We start from the raw sequence: 10,080 nt of genomic DNA, 5'->3' as shown, positions 1-10,080 counted from the left end.
TACAAACCCATAAACCAATAAATAGTGAAAATAAATATAAATTTGTAAACATCTCCCTACAGACACCACAACCATAACCAAAACAAACAAAAAATTCTTACCTGCAAAAACTAAGTAGCTGGTGAGTTGCAAGTCTACGACATGTCTCAAATGATAGAAACTTTTTTAAATTTTGTTCTTTTGATTAGTCAATGGATTTAGTTGCATGTACAAGTTTTCTATTTGAAGCCTTTTGTTTCCTTCTACATCATTCTTCATGTCTATAGTATTGGATAGTTGTACAATTTGTGATGCTATAATATCTATGTGACCCTTAATATCCTTAGTATATTTAGGCCATTGCCTTTAAAACATGTATGCCACCACTACATCCTTTACACTTTTCTAAAAACAAAATTATGCTTTCTTGTAGTTGGATATGTGTTGTTACACATCTATACACCAAAACTTCTAGTCTTTTCTCTTCCACCTTCTTCTCTACATCCTTCAAAACTTTGGCATCCAATTTGAAAGAAGGTTCCTTAAATCCATTAACAATCAATTGTATTTTCTCTGCACATGACAAAGACTCATCCAGAAATACTTCTAGAATTCCTTCATGAAGGACTTTCACTACATCATTAATAAGTTATGATCCCTATATTTGAGACTTAATAAAAATTCTTGTGAGTAGAATGGTGAAGTTTATCACCCAAAAAAATCATATGCAAGGGAGACAATCACTTAAGGTCCATCTGATCAAGAGACATTGATGCCCACTTTAGCATGTCCCATCCTAAATTGACAAGACTAGGATGCCTTAGGTGCCCTGGTACTCGTGATTGGGACCCAAAATATGACCCCTCATTTCTTGCCTCATGTGTGAGAAAAAATTCAAACACTTTATGTATGATTAGGTATAAAAGGAAGCCTACCCTGTCATTTGAAGGGGTCTACCTACAATTCAAGTGATCTCTTAATTATAAAATCAATTCAATTCCAAGTGAACAAGTAATCAAGCATTCATCAAGCATTGAAGGAAAATTCAAGTTAAAGCACAACATTCATGATCAACAATCTGCATGACATCCTAAAACCTTGTGTGAGGATTCAAGAAATATTCATCAAGGTATCGTGTTCAATTTTAAGCAATTTTAGATTATATCTATCCTTTCCCTCAAAAGAAAAACCTTATACTTCAAGGTTAATTCACAACCCAAGGTTTGACCTAGGAAAGTCCCCATCAACAAACCTATTTTTGTCATTTTGTGTGTAGGAAATTGATTCAGGAGTTACGTGTGAAGAATTTGGTAAAGTAAATGATGATAATAAAACTCAAATTTTGATGGCATGAAAAGAAGAAGAGTAGGCTAGTTCACACCTCCTAGTCCTAATAATTTTTGACAACCTTTTGATAGTAGATTATGTGTACCATCCTAATCCATAAAGCATTCATTTTGTCTACATCCAATAGTCATTGCTAAAATCAATTTAAAGTGTATTCATTTAGCGACCTTTCATAAAATATTCTGAACTTACACATCATAAAAGGATCTTAAAGTATTCATTGTTTATAATGATAAGAATCTGGTTCTTCCATACACCTTCCTTTACTATTTTAAAAATATCATCGACAAAAATATTGTGCAGCAGTAGTATGGAGTGCATTTCATCTATTTTATCCCCAAAGATTTCATCATACCACTTTCTTTTCAAAGGCACCCAAAATTTGATGTGTAGTTAGTTCCAAATTCTCTAAAATAATCCTACTTCTTGTTGTTGGAATCAATTCTAAGATTTTATAACAAGGGTTTCTATATTTTAAATGTCTGTATTAAAATATCCATAACACCGCCAACATTCAATTGTTGTGCTGGTATATAAGAAATATATGCATATCAAACCTTGTTCCTAAAATCTTTATTTTTTGAAATCATGGAAACATTACATAATTTAAATGAAGGCAACCAAAAGAATGTAGAGAGATAAAAAAACTCTATAGAGAATCTATTTTACATACCTCGAATACAAAATTGTAGGGTGGAACAATAAAAAATTAAAGGTAGTCATTATGATGATTTATTTGAGGTCATTATGATGATTTATTTGAAGGTTCATTTGAAGGTTCATAAGTTAAAGGTACTCACTAACATATAAAGAGTGAATAAAGGTCATTATGATGATTTATTTGAAGGTCATTATGATGATTTATTTGAAGGTTCATAAGTTAAAGGTAGTCAGTAACATAGAAAGAGTGAATAAATTGAAGAGACAGATGAATTGCCAGTGTAGCATGAGGATGTATGATGTTAACAATAGCAAAATGATATTATGATGATGACGAAACTTCAAAAAGTTTTGATCATATTTTTATTGAGCATGAAAGAAACCACCTTGAGCTCATGAATGATAGGCATCGTGTTGTAGAGTATCAACCCTTGTTGAACAAGGGTGTCACATTTTTTAGGCTCGATCAATGCAAGGAGACATTTTGTGTATATGAAGTGGTTTCAATTAGCCATTTTGTGTATAAGTAGAGAGGAGAGGTCGAAGTCTTTGTTTATTTGCCTACAAAATAATGAAAGAGGTCCTAATCAAGGAGAGAATTTGGATTGAGGACAATTCTATGCAAGAAAGGATATCAAGTTATAAAAGATAAAAATCAACAAAGGTAAAGTGGATCCTTAAAAAAGAGGAACAATTGACAACTATTATTCTTGCTCCACAATTTAGAGACAAGATGAACTAGGCTATTACGTTGCCTCCCAAGTATGATTGCACATGAAATTGTAGTACCATGAATGACAATGAGCCCCTAATAGGTAATTAAGCTACCGATGTCATATAGCAAGATAAAAACATAATAGGTTATAAATGTCATTTAGAAGGGATATGATGAGTGTATAACTCATTGTCACCTAAATCATGTCCATTGCATCCATGTGTATAATTAAATGTGGTATTTAAATCATGTCTAGAGGAGTGTGTTCATTCATATTTTCAAAGTTTAAAGATCCTCAACCATCATCAAGACATGTGTTAGAAGAAGAGGTTGGAATAGATTTAGAAGAAGCTTGAATAATTGACACATACAACTCCCTTGAGACTTCATATTTGGATAGAGGGACCTTATATCAAATTAAGGAAGGCATGAGAGTGATATATGTATTAGTGTAATTATTATACTTTTTGAATATTTATCCTTAGTATAATATTGGAAATAGTATCTTATACTAATTAGGGAGTCGTAATTATGATATTATTTTCCCAGTTTTAGTTGTTGATCTCATTATTTAAGACAGAAATGATTTTCATCATTTCTTTTCTTTATGTGGAATATATATCTAATGTAATTATTTATACTTTTAATAAGAAAATAAATTTATCATAGTAATCATGTGGTTTTTTAATTTTATCTCTTGTCTAAGAGAAAGTATTGAAGATCATAACTCTAACATGGCTTTATTTTGGACGAGTAATGTTGGTGTTTGCATCGCTAGACTTGGGCATAGCTTAATCAGGTTCTTCAGACCTCTTCTTTCATTGTAATTTTGAGATATATGCTTCAATTAGGGACTGTCTAATGTCTTCAAAAAACCAGCAGCATATCTCTTGGTAGTCAGCCTATGTAAAGATCCTATGATTGCATTGGTACTGGTTTATAATAATATTTGAATGGGCTTGTAGCTGTAATATGTTTTCAGAGGTGGCATGACATGTTTGACGAAATGTCAATAATCTAGTGAAGTTTGATTTTGATACATTATTGTGACAGTCCATGTAATTTTACATTAGCTGCATATAACATGTATTTATGACTTTCAATGAGGTATTTGTTTGATTTTGATATGAAATAAGAGGAATTTGAGGTTGCATCATCATACACCCATTTTTTGAGAACTCTTACAGATTTGACAACGAATATTCTTTGTTTTTCAGTCATCATTGGACAAGGGATATTACATAATCATACTAAATAGATTTCAAACCCCATAATTTATATAGAGAACAACAAATTTGGACTCAAGAGCTTCTACAGTAATTTTTGAGGTTAAATGAATCTATGAACAATAGTTTAAACATGAATAGTGTTTATTTACACTATGAATATTATTTGATGTTGTGATCATTGTCTTAGGCATGGACAATGTTTTAGGTGTGAATAATGTTTCCAAGTATGAATAGGTTTTTTTGGTAATGAAGAGATTTTCTAGGGGCTATGAATAATGGTTTAAGCCTTGTGTAGTTTTTTCAGGCTTTTTTTGCTTGCCTAAAGGAATAGTTTCATGAAAATAGACATTAGTTGGGAATACGACATCCAAATTTTAAAAAATAAATAGCCATTGGAATGTTGATTCTATGATATAAAATATCTTTAAAACATGTACCATGGCAATTGCAGCTACAACATCTAACAAAATTCCTCTATTATTTATCCTATGATAGATGTTCATACCTTGTTCAAAAACTTCTAATTTCTATGAGGCAGTTTGTCAAATAGTCGGTGTGCCATTTCAAAGCTCCCATTTTCGTATAGGTTGGGGGATGTTGATAGATCTTTACACCTACGCCCAAGCCAATGGAGAATAAAAAACATCACTATTTGTAGGTGCAAAATAGATGGGGGATGAAGCCTATTGGTCTTAAGCCACCTGGGAGCATGCCCTATTCCATGAGTCGACGTTGCTCCCATTTTTTGCATAGGATGGAGGATATTGATAGAGCTTTACACTTGCCCTATTCCATGAGCCGACATTGCTCCCATTTTTGCAAACCCTATTACATGAGCTGAGAATGCTTGGAGCTAGCATTAATTGGTTAAAATGGTTCACGGTTGATGTGCCTCATCCAAAACCTGGAGTGCACTTACTCTGGGTGGGAGTACGCTGCTGGGGTGGCAACGTGAGAATGGGAAGAGGCCGCAAAAATGATTTGAAATGTCTTGGTCTTTTTTTTTTTTAAGTAATGCCTGCGGTCATCGGAATTTCGACGAACACAGGCACTTTTTGTAAAAAGCACAAATTTCATTGCCAATTCCTTCTCTCTCAAAAATATATATTGAATTATCATTGAAATTCCGACGAATGTGGGCAATTTTTCAAAAAAAATTCAAATTTGTTCACAATATACCTTCTATGTCGGAAACCTCCGTCGGAATTTTAGGCCAAATGTATTAGTGATATATGCTATTGTTGCAACACTGTCATTCTATGACAGTCAAGTATGCTTGAGGACTCAACTTCCAACATCAATTAGGCACACAACAAACCAAATTTACTCAATCACACATTAGTGACTCTATCTACCATAACCAAAACAAATGTCTCAACTCCCCAACCACCCTAGAGAGCCTCTTGACACCTTGTTGTCCTAACACTGTTCACAAAGACAAAACAACACTAATAGGACATACCTACTCCTTGTTTTTAGCCTTCCCAATGCACTTGATGAATATGGAGTACCAACCTACCATTCCTCTGACATCCAACCTCAACACCAGCCCCAATGATCAACTATTGACTTTGCAAAATAAGAAAACCTAGTCTGGTGTCCTAATGTGATAGTCACATCCACGTTTAGAGGGTATTCAATAAACATTGAACACTTTGGTATGATCAAAGGAAAATATTATTTTTCATAGAATTTTGTCAACCCATACAACCTACTAACACTCAAAACCCTTCACGGAGCCTTGTACTCTATCCATTCAGGTTCTTCAAAACCCCGGTGTCATGGTAGACCGAGACACTGATTCCAGTCTTGCATCCACCTTCAAAACATGCAATTTGCATCTTGAAGACCTAAAAGTCTTAAGAAGATACATATTTACAATATTTTATATTCATTGGTAGATCCTTTCAATGTGGAAACAAAACACAATACATTTTTTTCTTCTCTCAAATTACCCTAGTTTTGGGTTTTAACAAATTTTAGAAAAAATTAGATATCTTCTTCTACACTTAATTAAACCGAATGAAATGACTTGTAAATGGAAGAAGAGTCATTCATACATCATTAAAAAACTACTTTCAAAGTAGATGAATAAATTTTGACAATGAAAAAACCCTTAGCAAAGACTATCACGTGGAATAACACAGGAAAGTGTAGAAAACTTCAAGATGCTTATTAATTACTCCCCAATACATAATGATTAGACCTTCCCAAGATCTTTTTATGCATACAGATGGTGGTTACAACTTCTCCAAATAAATTTTAAACCATATGTACATTGGGTACAATAATGCAACATTTTGTATAAATGACAACTTGACAACTTTGTGACAACATTTTGCAACATTGACAACTTTTAGTTCTAAACCTTCCTATGACTCAGAACTCATTAAAATAGGTCCAAATAGGTTAAAAAAATCATTACATCACATTATTCATCAAATTTGACCCATTGAGACACATTTTCCACATAATGACAATTTTTTTCAATTTTGACAAATTTTGAGTAACTTTGACAATTTGACTCATGTAAGACTAGATCTAACATCTAATGGTACTAATGAACTTATTACAACATAAATGGTCTCTCAAGACCTTATTTACATCCTTGAGATTTCAAAACACAAAATTTTCACATTTAGCCTCATAGAGGCTTGAGTGTAAGTTAGGTGCTCCTGCACCATACACCCCCTATAAGAGAACTCGTGTCCCATGAGGGAAATCCAACTCCATGTTGTTGTTGCACACTTGAAACACTTGAAACAAAAGGATAATTAGTAGAACACAATTGCGAATCAGACCATAAAGGATTACAAACTATCGTCATTCTTGGTTTACACCAAGAATTGCCATGAGGTGCTTGCACTTGCACCCTTTCCAACACACTCCCAGTTCTTCCCTTCTGAACTAGCCCTTCTATGCCTACAATCTATGTCTCATCACAAATATTTTCCTTCACAAGTGGACACATGATTGACCCAATCATTACCCCTCCAATCAATCTGGGTTCCTCATTATTCTCAAGCCTTGGAATGGCTTCAACCTCTTTACTCTTGAGAGGTTCCTTCTTGCCAAACATCACCATCTTTGCATTTACCTTCACCTTCTCATTTTTTTGCAAACAAGTCAGTTTGAAGGTTCTTCCATCCTTTTTAATAAGATAGGTATTTTCACAACCACCATATAGTTCCTTCCTGTCGAATTGCCAAGGTCTTCCTAGAAGCATATGACAACAATCTATAGGTAAAATATCACACAAAATTTATCTTTATATTCACAAATCTGAAAGTCCACATAAGCTTGTTCATTCACTAGTAGAGTTTGACTATCTTTCACCCAAGAAACATGATAAGGTTCACTATGTGGTATCATATCCAAGTTTAACTTACTCACCATCTTATTAGACACCATATTATCTTGTGAACTTGAGTCAATGACCATCTTACATCCTTTATCTTTGCATTTACATGCAGTTCTGAACAAATTCCTACTTTGGCTCATATTCCTGTCTTTAGGTGCTTGCAACAAAGTTTTCCTTACCATCAAAGATTCCCCTCCTACTTTAGGAGCAATACATCTGAGTGGAGAGTTAACACTCTCATCTTCCTCTTCTTGCACATAGTGGACTCTCTTTTCGCTTCTTTTGTCACCACCACTGGTTGAGGAGCCTTTCATTTTAGGACACTTACTTACTTGGTACCCAATCTCCTGGTAGTTGTAGCATCAACCAATAAATACATTGGAGTTCCTTCCTCCTCCAAATCTTCCCTTTGAACCTCTAAAGCCACCTCTTGTATCAACACCTTGTTCCTTACCTTTACTTGATTCTTCTTGATCCTCATGATATTGTTTGCTTGTAGAGAAATTTTCTTTTCCTCTTGCACTTTTCCTTTTTCCTTTCGTAGACTTGTCTTGTCTTCTCTTTATCTTCTCCTCCACCCTGATAGCCAATTTAAAACATTCTTCCACAGTTCTTGGGTTAGCAATAACCAATTCATCCCGAATATTGAATCTAAGACCACGAAGGTACCTAGCCACCTTCTCAACTCCATCTTCATCCCTTACTACTCTTATACTCAACTTATAAAACTCATCAATATATACCTTCACATTTAAATCCCTTTATTTTAAATCCCTCTACTTAGTGATTCAAGTAGAAACACTTTTTTTCTTATTAAATAAAGAGCCAAAACACTTAATGAAGGAAATTGGGATTAATTACAAAAATCTAACAAAAGAAAAAATTAAAGTGCAAAAATAGAAAAGAATGGAAAACAAGAACATATCTACTAAATTTTTAGAGATAATTATGTCAATCTCTAGTGCTTTGTCTGCTTTGTCTGAATGATAGTTATACATGCTACCATATGAAAAATAATCTCAAGGAACTAGTATATAGTGACAAATCAAATACTCCTTATTGATCAATCACCACACCCACACTTTGATTTGGAAAGCACATTGACATGAACATATGACTAGAATATATGTCCTCCACTTAAAATATTTAAATGCATGATATGAAAATATTTTTGTATAGTGTGAAGGGAAAGAAAAAAGAAAGACTTTTCACCAGCAAAGCTTTCCAAATCTAAGTTTCCACACGGCAGTTTGACTACTTGTGCTTCACTCACTTCTAATCAACCCAAATATTTGCGTGTTGGAAACGATAGATCTAAATACTTTTCCACCTTTCTCTGCACGACAATTTGAAAATAATCATCTCCGAATATTCAAAGGAAACACTAATACAGTTTGTAATTTCTTATCACCTACCCACTTCAACTTTTAGACAAAACTCCAACTTCAATCGAATTCTTAATGGAAATGATATAATTAGTTGGGGAAACACAGTATTGAATTATTGATTGGCTTATACTAAACAATGAAATTAATGTGTAAAATAATGTAACTTGATATGCTTAGTTGATTAGGTGAATTTTATAGATTTACAATCTTTTCCATTGTAATTTTTCTAAAGATATCAAGGATCAGTGATAATTATAAGAAACTCTATTTTAAAAAATTGTATATTAAGTAATAATATTTTTTATTGGCAAAATTTTCCTTTTTAAAGAAAAATATTAATTTTATTGGCGGATTTTTAATATCAATTTTTTGGGTAGAAAATATTGGCGAATCTTGAAAAATAATACGAGTACGCATTAATTACTATTGAAAATCCTTTCATTTAAAAAAATAGTTTTTAATAGAAAAGTAAAGCCCTAAAGGTAGAAATCATTAATGAGTTTAAGGGGTAGTCTCTACTTTATTTTGTTTCTACCATTAAATTAAAATAATCTAATAGCCTTCTTTGTATTTTGTCAGATAGAATGTACTAACAATTTGTAATACTCACGGGGCCAAAAATTTATTTTAGACCATTGATTTTCATTGAGGTCAACTATTCAAAAGCAAGTTATTGGTGAATTAATTTAGATTTCTAAAATAAATTCTAAAATGTTGGCAAATCTGATCCAATCATGTATCGAATATCATGGTGAATCTTTGAGTTAAAAATAATAATAAAATAAATTCTCTGGCGATTTAAATAACACTAAAATAAAAATTTGCAAAAATGTGGCAATTTGGGTCACATTAAAAGTTGAACTCATTAGCCAAATTTCGATTCTAAAATTTCAAAAAATAGCCAATTTACGAATATTAGCCACTAAAAATTTCACTGCCAAGGACACAAGTGCACAATACTAGGTTCAATCTACAAAACATGACATGACCACACTTATAGGTTTGGAGGCTCAAATAGAAATCTTGATTGACCAACTTGCTTACCTCCCATTCCTGATGATACTTTCCCTCCCTTGTCAGAGGATAATGAATTCCCTATATCTACTAGGTCAAAACAATGTAGTTAATATGAAATCTCATCAATTTCTCTAACATGTGTAAATATGATTAAATAACTCATCTAAACTTAATGACTTTCAAACAAAATCATTGACATAAGCATTTTGAATCACTATTCAATGATATAGAACAACATATATCAGTGCATTAAAACATAACAAAATATTTGGGAACAAGAGGGATGTAACACACATAATTAACCAAATTTAGGTCCAAGTCTAGGTTTTTTCAGTTGGATTCCAAATCTTGAAGTCTAAAATATTGCTCACACTATAAACTCCA

Source organism: Cryptomeria japonica, chromosome 7 (assembly GCF_030272615.1).
Source record: "Cryptomeria japonica chromosome 7, Sugi_1.0, whole genome shotgun sequence".
Classification (NCBI taxonomy): domain Eukaryota; kingdom Viridiplantae; phylum Streptophyta; class Pinopsida; order Cupressales; family Cupressaceae; genus Cryptomeria; species Cryptomeria japonica.
This window is presented reverse-complemented; position numbering follows the sequence as displayed.